The sequence below is a fragment of the Lissotriton helveticus genome, chromosome 9 (assembly GCF_964261635.1).
Source record: "Lissotriton helveticus chromosome 9, aLisHel1.1, whole genome shotgun sequence".
NCBI classification, from domain to species: domain Eukaryota; kingdom Metazoa; phylum Chordata; class Amphibia; order Caudata; family Salamandridae; genus Lissotriton; species Lissotriton helveticus.
Window position 1 is genome coordinate 135,314,236 of NC_136070.1, and position 9,938 is coordinate 135,324,173.

The 9,938-nt window shown below is 46.8% G+C and overlaps 1 long non-coding RNA gene across 1 annotated transcript; it reads left to right on the top strand.

The window, feature by feature from the left end:
- Positions 1-8,119: 8,119 nt before the first annotated feature.
- LOC144782661 (uncharacterized) lies at positions 8,120-9,938 on the top strand. Its single transcript, XR_013601195.1, has 5 exons — positions 8,120-8,178; positions 8,268-8,317; positions 8,946-9,061; positions 9,153-9,241; positions 9,735-9,938. It is a non-coding gene; the product is annotated as an uncharacterized LOC144782661 (long non-coding RNA).

Sequence of the window (9,938 nt, forward strand, 5' to 3'; positions counted from 1 at the left end):
TTGGTATTTCCAAGGCGGCACTCGCTACACAATGCTTTTCATCGCGAGTGGAGTTGCGGTCTTCTATACGCCTTTCCACCTATACCACTTCTGCACAGAGTGATGAAGAAGATCAAGCACGACCGGGCCCAAGTCATCCTTGTGGCTCCGGATTGGGCACGAAGAGTCTGGTATCCCGAGCTGCTACACATGACCATCGATCCTCCGATCCATCTGCCTCTTTGAGAGGATCTTCTGTCGCAGCAGCGGGGCACAGGCCTCCACCTGAACCTGTCCAGTCTCCACGTCCTTGCGTGGAGATTGAGCGGCGACAGTTGACTGCCTTTGACCTTCCTCCCGAAGTCTGTAATGTTATTTTGGCAGCCAGGCAGCCCTCCACTAAGACGGTATTCGCTTGCAGATGGAACACATTTGTGGCATGGTTCACAGCAAAGGCTGTGGATCCCCTTTCTGCCCTTCTTTCAGAGGTTCTCTTGTTCCTCCTGTCTTTGGCCCAGCAGGGCTCTGCTCTGGGCACTCTAAAGGGCTACCTCACGGCCATTTTAGCCTTTCTTAGGCTTCCTGATCAGCCTTCTCTTTTCAAGTCCCCTGTTGTGAATCTCTTCCTTAAGGGCGTTACTCCTCCTTTTCCACCTGTTCCCTTCGTAATGCCTCAGTGGGACTTGAACTTTGTTCTTACTTCCCTTATGTGCGCTCCCATTGAGCCGCTTCATAACTGTCCTCTCCGACTTCTTACTTTAGAGACTGCCTTTCTGGTTGCCATCACCTCTGCTTGCAGGGTGAATAAGCTCCTAGCTTTCTTAAAAGCCTCCCTTTTTTGCTGTTCATCCGGACAAGGTTGTCCTAAGAACCAGACCTTCCTTTCTTCTCAAGGTGGTTACTTCTTTCCACATTGGTCAAGCCATTACTTTGTCTAGCTTTTTTCCTCCACATCCTTCTTAGGAGGAAGAGAGGCTCCACCGTCTGGATCCAAAACAGGCGCTTTCCTTTTATTTGGATGGCACCAAGCAATTCCGTGTGGACGACCATCTCTTTGTTGGTTACTGTAGGAGAGTAGGGTCTGCAATCCTATGATCACCCAGATTTTTGCTTTTTGCTTCACTGGTTTACGACTTTCCCTGGCTGTGGGCCTGCTAATCAGACCCACAGCCTAGCTGTTCTCTCTATTCCAAATTGTACCCAGGTACTGAATTGGCACTGGGCCCTTTCCAAGTCCCTGTACCCAGGGCTGAGGTGTACCCAGAAGTCTCCCAGGGGCTGCAGCATGTATTATGCCACCCCTGGACTGACTAACCAAACAGACACAACTGGCTGCTTGACAGCTGGGGGCAAGGTGGTGTACTCACCCTTTGCTTTAGATATAGTATCCCTATATCTAAACCTAAATGGACACACAGATCTCCTATCAGTCACTCCTATGGCAGGCCTTAACAATCCTGAAGGCAGAGTGCTTGGAATCGTGTGAGATGGTGCTCTGGCATGAGCTGGGCCTGTCTACGGCTTTCGGGATCCATCCCTTAGCCGTTTCCATGATATCGCATACCATATACTCTTAAGTGCATTATAATCCTCGCGGTTATATGCCAACTCTGGTATCGCTTTATCAAAACATGTCGAGTAAGGTGTCATACGAATTGGAATACTAACCCCTCGCCAATTCTGGCAACGGGGTTAGCATTCCACCCTTCTAGAGGGACACGACATGTATGTAACCTGTAACCCCGGTTAAAGTCAGACATAGCCTTAGCTCCACAAAATGGATGCTGCCACCGAGACACAAGTCTGCCCTCCTGCTGCTGGGAGTCCTCCCAGAGCAGGAGGCAAGGACAAAGGGTTTCCTGTCAGGGGCGGTGCCAGCACCGTCCCAGACAGGATTTTGTGTATCCTAGGTAGGCAGGGCTTTAGAGGAAGGTGACTGCAAGTGGCACCCCGGTGCTCACTGTGCATAGGCCGGCTGAAACCAGTTCCAGGGGCACTCCAGCCCCTGGCCTGGGGAAAGCCCGCCAAAGGAGAGGGGTGTAACCACCCCCCTCCTAGTCCCACCCATAGGGCAGGACTTAGTCGCGTGCCAGCCCCTTTTTGCAGGATAAAGGTAGGAACTGGCCCCCTTCCAAATCAGATCATCCTTGAATCCTGAAACTACTTTCCACGAAAGGAACTCAAGACTTCTTCCCAAGATTCTCCCTTGTGACTAAGGAGTAGTCACCCTGCAGCAGCAGGCACCAACCAAGCATTGCGGTTTGTTGCCAGTCTCTCCTTCGGATCAAGACTGCTCCAGCACGACGAGAACCGGCTTCCCTGGCACCTCTGACCTCAACCTACCTCATCAGCCCAGCTGTGATCCGTGGGTGTGACGAGACCTCGAGGGACCGGCCATCTTCAGAACTGCACGACGCTTGCCCAGCACGACTCCCGAGTGACCCTCGACTGAGTGCTTTGGGGTAAGAGAAGCCCCGACCCTGAGCAGCTCCAGCACCGAAGTCCAGCCCCCCTGCATCCACGAGATCTGCGTGGGGCCCTTCTGCTCTTTGCTGCTCACCGCGTTGTCCAGGTCGCTTGCCTGTTGGCTAGTGGCCCCTTCACGACGCTCCACGACGACAATCACTGCTGGTCTGGTTGCTCCAGACTAGCCCTTGCTCCCCTCCAAAAGAGGAGCACCCTGGACCCTCCTGGTCCACTCAAGACGCCATTTTAGGTCCACCGCGTGGGCCTTGCATTTGCCAAGACTTGTTGCCCAATCCTGGGTCCAGCGACGTCGACAGCAAGAACCTTCGTGGGACAGCTCGCACCTCCATCCTGGTCGCCGACAACGCCTCCTGGTCCGAGAGACTGCAGAGCCCAGCAGCGCCCACTCACCTGGCTGAGGTGACTTCGTCCGGTGCCATCCTGGTGCCCACTCAAATCACTGGCTAGTGATTCAGAACTTGGTCCCCTCTGCTTACAGGTTTCTTCTTCCCTGATCCAGGCTTGGATCACTCCGAACTTTCTTCACTGGCCGCCTGCCAGCAACTCTTTCTTCAGGCTCCTGGTTCATCAACGAAGAAACCCGACGACACTTGAACCCTATGCAGCCGCAGCCCCTGGGCTAGGTAAACCGAGTACTCCGGTGCTCCAGCGTAGGCCCACTCTCTAAGTGTCTAGATCCACTTTCGTTTTTGACCTACCTAGTCGGGTTCGCCCGAAAACACTAACTTTGCATTTACTAGGATCCATAGACTTTGTTCCGCATTACGCGTGAGAGTTCCCACTCTGCACACAACGTCCCTAGGTCTCCTGCTAGTAATCTAAAGGTTCAGTAGCCCAGTCCTAGCGATCCCAAAGCCTATGAGAGTAGTACTTACCTGCTAGTAATTTCGCATTCCACTTTTGTAGTATATGGTTTTTCGTGCCCCTCGGGCATTTGTGTAAATTGTGCGACTTGAAGTATTTTTATAAGAGTTTTGTTGTGTGCTTAGCTCCCTGTCTCATAAAGAGCCAGGGTAGTCTTGTTATAAATAAATATCTGTTTATTTTCATAACAACTTGTGTGGTGTCCTTTCACTTGGTGTTCAAGGGGTAATGTGATGGTAAAACAGCTGGCTTAACACGCCCTCTAGAGTCTTAGCCTTAGACTGCTCGTATCCATGCTACTAGGATAGCTGGTCTATAAGGTTGACTTACAACCAATCATCAATAAGGGTTGTTTGGACTGATACATAGTGATCACTAGAATAGTGAGCACTGCATATCAGGCCAACTTCTCACATTGGTGAGCAGCGGTTGGGATTTGAGCTTGCTGTTGTTTTACCACACATATCCTAAGAATATCTTGTGAAAGATCACATAAGTACTAAAGGTACATATAACTTAGCTTAGAATACTGAGTTCTACTGAACCAGCTGTTGTAGCTCCTAGGGCCTTAGCACACCCTAAACTACAACTCTAGCAAGGGATCAGTAGGCAAACAAATAGTGTAGGTAAGTGCACCACTTACACCTCACTAGAAAAGCATGTCTACCCATGGAGAGTCTTCAGAGACTCCCCTTGCGGTTATTGACCCTCCACAGGTCACTTCAAGATATGCAGCTCTCAGTTTCCAGGAGATGAGACAAGTGTGTACCTCCAGGAAACTGAAACAGGGGTCTAACCCCACCATTCCCTTTCTGATAGGTCTCTTAGAGACATATGATGCGAGAAAGATTTCTCAGCTAGATGGGAATATGCCAGCCTTAGAGGGTACCACTGGGGATCCAGACCTCCACAACACTGTAAATACAGTTGGGGAGGAGGATCCTGAGGAACTCTCTGGGGATGAGGTAGACAAAGGTCTTGAGGTAGTCAGAAGGCTAACTAGGGCCAACATAGACTTGCTTGGGCTAGGATCTGGGGGACCCCCAGTACTGACCCTGAGTAGGCCTAACCTTGGAGTTAGGAGAGATAGATCTCTTTCTAGGGACTCCAATAGATCTCTGCACTCTAATGCCTCTTCTCAGAGGAGAAGGAACTCTCCCCAGAGGAGATTGACTTCCCCTCAGAGAATAGAGCATGAAGAAAGAATGAGACAAGCTGCTCTGAGGATTGAAAGGGAAGAACTTGCCCTGGCCAAGGAAAAGCTTGCATTTGCTAGAGAGCAGCAGATGAGTGGGTTAGCTCCCACTGGTGGCAGCAATCTCCCAAGAGATAGAGAGAAGGGTTTAGATACTAAACACCTGACAAAAATAGTGCCCCCCTTTAAGCAAGGGGATGACATCCAGAAATGGATGGCTGCTTTGGAGAGGGCCTGCACTGTGCAGGGCATTCCCCAGAGTCAGTGGGCAGCTATACTGTGGCTCTCCTTTGATGGCAAAGGTAGAGATAAGCTCCTCACTACAAGAGTGGAGGATGCTAACAATTACCAGGTCCTGAAGAATACACTGGTTGATGGGTTTGGTTTAACCACTGAGCAGTACAGGTTGCTGTTCAGAGACACCCAGAAAACTCAGTCTCAGGACTGGTCTGACTTTGTGGATAGTGCCACTAAGGCTTTGGAGGGCTGGTTGCTGGGTAGCAAGGTTACTGATTACACAGGATTGTATAATCTGATGATGAGAGAACAAATTTTAAATAATTGTCAGAACCAGTTGTTGCACCAGCACCTTGTTGATTCAGATCTGACCTCTCCCCAAGAATTGGGAAAGAAGGCAGACAAATGGGTCAGAACAAGGATCAAGCAGAACCATAACCAGAACCAGGGTGGTCAGAAGAAAGCAGACCAGAAGGGTAACACTAAGAGTGAACAAAATGACCAGAAGTCTTCAACAGGTCCCCAACAAACCAAAGAGGGTGGGGGTCAGGCTTCACAGCAGAAAAAGAAGACTCAAGAAGGCCAGTCAAAAAGGTGGTGCCAGTACTGTAAAAGTAAGTCTCACTGGTTTAGTGAGTGCACCAAAAGAGGAGGGCAAACCTCTACCACTACAGCCCCTAAGGCAACTGCACCCCCTAGTACAGTCAGTAGTGGTAGTGCACCTCCCAAGGGATTAGTTGGGTTAACCTTGGGAACTGAGGAGTCTGATAACTTAGTTGGCACACTCACTCAGGCTGTCCTTGTCTGTACAGGGGATATGGATATGTCCCCTGATGTAAGTCCCAATACTTTGGGCAAATACAGGCAGACACCTTTAATAAATGGCAAAATGGCTCAGGCCTATAGGGACACTTGTGCCAGTGTCACCATGGTGACACCTAACTTTGTGGACCCTGGACAGATCATGCCAGGCACAGATTTCCTGGTGACCAATGCCAGCAACGTCACTACCAGTCATAGTATGGCGATTGTTGCTTTCTCCTGGGGAGGGGTAAGTGGCCAAAAGAAAGTTGTGGTTAGTTCAGACCTCCCAGTGGATTGTTTGTTGGGCAATGATTTGGAGTCATCCCTATGGTCAGAAGTGGAGCAGAGGACTCACATGGAAATGTTAGGCTTGCCAGCACATGTGCTTGCTGTGACTAGGTCACAGGCCAGAAAATGCCCCACTGAACAGGTGCTGGATCCTGGAAGAAAGGACCAGACACCTTCCAAGAAGAAGAGCAGTAAGGGTAAGGCTTTGCCTTCCCCCTTGCCCCAGGTTGAGGATCAAGTCTCTGAGGAGGCTGATCTGAGAGAGCTGAGGGAAACTGAGCCTAAAGAGCTTGAACTTGATCAAGTTGAGTTTCTGGGCTCAGGGGGACCCTCCAGAGAAGACCTGGGGAAGGCACAGTTAGACTGCCCTTCCCTTGAACCCCTCAGACAGCAGGCTGCTGCTGAGGCTGCAGGGAATGCCACAGGTGCCCACAGGGTATACTGGGAAGATGGACTCCTGTACTCTGAGTCAAGAGACCCCAAGCCTGGTGCAACCAGGAGGCTGGTCATCCCCTTGTCTCTGAGAGGTTTCCTTCTCACCTTGGCCCATGAGATTCCCCTTGCAGGTCACTTAGGTCAGACAAAGACTTGGGACAGACTTGTCTCACACTTTCACTGGCCCCACATGAATGAGAATACCAAGGAGTTTTGTCGCTCCTGTGTCACTTGCCAAGCCAGTGGTAAGTCAGGTGGCACAACAAAGGCCCCCCTCATACCACTACCTGTGGTGGGGGTTCCCTTTGAAAGAGTGGGGATTGACATTGTTGGTCCAATGGAACCCCAGACAGCATCAGGGCACAAGTTTATACTGGTGGTGGTGGACCATGCCACCAGGTATCCTGAAGCTATTCCACTTAGGACCACTACAGCACCTGTAGTGGCAAGAGCCCTAGTTGGAGTGTTCTCCAGAGTGGGCTTCCCTAAGGAGGTTGTTTCTGACAGAGGTGCAAACTTCATGTCAGGATATCTGACTGCAATGTGGAAGGAATGTGGTGTTAACTACAAGTTCACCACACCCTATCATCCACAGTGCAATGGGCTTGTTGAGAGATTCAACAGGACCCTCAAAGGGATGATTCATGGACTACCTGAAAAGCTCAGGCGTAGATGGGATGTCCTGATACCCTGCCTCCTGTTTGCTTACAGAGAGGTCCCACAGAAGGGGGTTGGCTACAGCCCTTTTGAACTTCTGTATGGGCATCCTGTAAGAGGACCCCTGTGTTTGGTGAAGGAAGGATGGGAGAGACCTCTCAAAAAGCCTGCAACCAACATAGTGGACTATGTACTTGGTCTCCGCTCCAGGATGGCTGAATACATGGAGAAGGCATCCAAAAACCTAGAGGCCAGCCAAGAACTCCAAAAAGCTTGGCATGACCAAAAGGCTGTCCTGACTGTATACCAGCCTGGACAGAAGGTGTGGGTACTGGAGCCAGTGGCCCCAGCAGCCCTCAAAGACAAATGGTCTGGGCCCCACACCATCATTGAGCAAAAGGGAGAGGTCACCTACCTGGTGGACCTTGGAACCCCCATGATCTCAAATATAGACATGTACTTAAAATTACTGAGTTCCACTGTGTGACCCTTTTGACGATCTGGTGTCACATTCATGGTGATTAATATCATAAATATAGTGTTTGACCTAGTGACGACAATGTCCATCACGCACTAAATTGATGCATAGAGTACATATGCCACTTCATCCAAACATTAAATATCGTCTGGTTATAAACATATCCTGTTTAATTCATGTTTCTGTAAAAAAATGAGGTTAATGTTTTGTCAGTTAAAATATGTGGCTTTCAGACATTATTTGCATTCGAATTAAGCGATATATTTTGCTCTGTGAGATTATTACCAAAAGACAAATAAAAGTCTTTTTTTCAGCTGCTCCGGTGGTTTTAAACGTTATAACTCAAACCCCTGAGTAGTCTGTTTTCGATATCTCGTGTTAGGGAGTATGACTCGTGACTCATTTGTAAGATGTCATCGAGCCGCGCCTTCTTGCAATTGGTAACAGCTGTCAGGTATGCAGTGCGGGCTAATGAGAGCGCGCTTTTTTGAATATATAGCCGGAAATCACACAGTTTGTCTAGATCGCGGACATCAGAAGCACCGACCGATCAGAACCCCCGTCCGAGCGCACGAGAGTCCAAAGACGAAGGTATGCGTTAAATGCGAGCGAAACCCTTTTCGGCGTGACAAGACTTTGGCTTTAGATAAGGGATTAGGTTTGATTCCATTGTATCCGTCTTATGCTTAGGTTATGGGAAGCCTGCCCCACGTGAACCAATATCTGGCGGATTCACCAACATCAATACGCTAAGGTAATGGGACATATAGACAGGATAAGAGTGGCCATTTACACTATGGTTATGTTTAATACAATAGTGGCTTCTTTTTATTTCCTTTACAGTGTTCAAACATTAAAATATCCAGCATATGTATCGGCGTCACTGCGTCAAGGTAATGGCTTCAAGAGACAGGATTAGAGAGGCTATTTTCATTATTACTATGTTTAGTACAATGGTGTCGTTCTATTTTTTAGTGCATATTTACTACAAAGAAACTGATCACGACATTTGACAGTGTTTGCTGGAATACGATTAGAAAAATAGGATGTTGCCTTGAAAGATTTCAAATAATAATCTTTGGATATCTGAGGTAGGAATTCACCTCCTGCAAAGTGTCCTTATGGGACCTTTTTGGATGCAATGCATGTGGTTATCTAGCCATATTCACAATGATTTACTATTAGCGTCATCTATATGTATGTTATGTTCTCCTACTTTGAATACAAAATCAGAATATAATTTTTTACACAATTGCCGCCCTGTTAAAATTACGACCTTTGTGAGGCAATTAGGATATATACTGTTAGGATATCCCTTTGGTGCGCAATTTGTAATTATGTTTACACTGCTGTTCGGACTAGATCTTATTTGATAAAGATGGGGTTTGTGGTATAATAATAATAATTTGCCATAGGCCTTAGTGCAGTCAAACTTATAGAGTGTGAACAGACTCTAAATTAAAATAAAGGAAAGGTGAAATGACATATAAATAGTAATCCCTTTTGCTCTCATTAATTCAGAGTCAGGCTACTGGAACAAAGATCCAAAAGACACGTTTTTATCGCCAATTGACCTGATTTACTAAAATCAACACGTGACTAAGTGCGCTGAAAGTCATCTTGCAGAAATAAATCAGGTATATCTTTAATGTAGAGCAGTTAAGAGAGTATTTAATAGTATATGGTAAAACATTAGTATCTAAAAAAGATCGCATGTCTACTTTTCAGCATATCAGACTCGATATAAAAATGAAATAAAAGCTGTCGCCATAGGAAGCGAAGTCTCTCGTTTATTGATTCGACACCTTGACAATTATGTAAGTAAAAATGTGTGTATCCTATTTTATTAGTAAGGGTAACTTTAGGGTGAGTGTATAGGTACTTTATCTATATCTACATCTATCTTGTTTTCTAGATTCTTTTCTCTTTGAAGCACCATTCTGTAATATGGAGCTGTTGGCCTGGGAACCCTTCAGAAAAACTATCATAGTTAGGAGTGTAATAAAAATGTATATACTCTAAGTGACTATTTTAATATAAGTATACTTAGTTTAGCCAATATTGATAAATGATCACCCACAATGTAACCTGGCATGTATAAAGTAAATAACTAGATGGTCTGGCCTTAAATTAAATTGAGTGGTTGCACTAAGATGTTAACACTGTATATATATATATGCATCTGTACTGTAAATGTTATAGACCCTCGAATACAGAAACTGAAATTGTATTGTAAATAGCTGAAATTAATGTGTATGTATGAGTTGTTGATATATTTATATTTTTTCTGTCTTTGTTTTGTTTGTTTAGGTTATATCACTCTTTCTATTTTATATAAAATGTACGAATGACGGTCACCTGACGAAGGCCTTGGGCCGAAACGCGCGTAGTTCTATTCAACCGCATTGCCTTCATCAATTATTCCAACGACTGAATATCTCGTATATCACTGGGTTTATTTGTTTTTTGAAATTGTGGATATGTAATTTTTCTGTTTTCACTTATTGTCTTTGT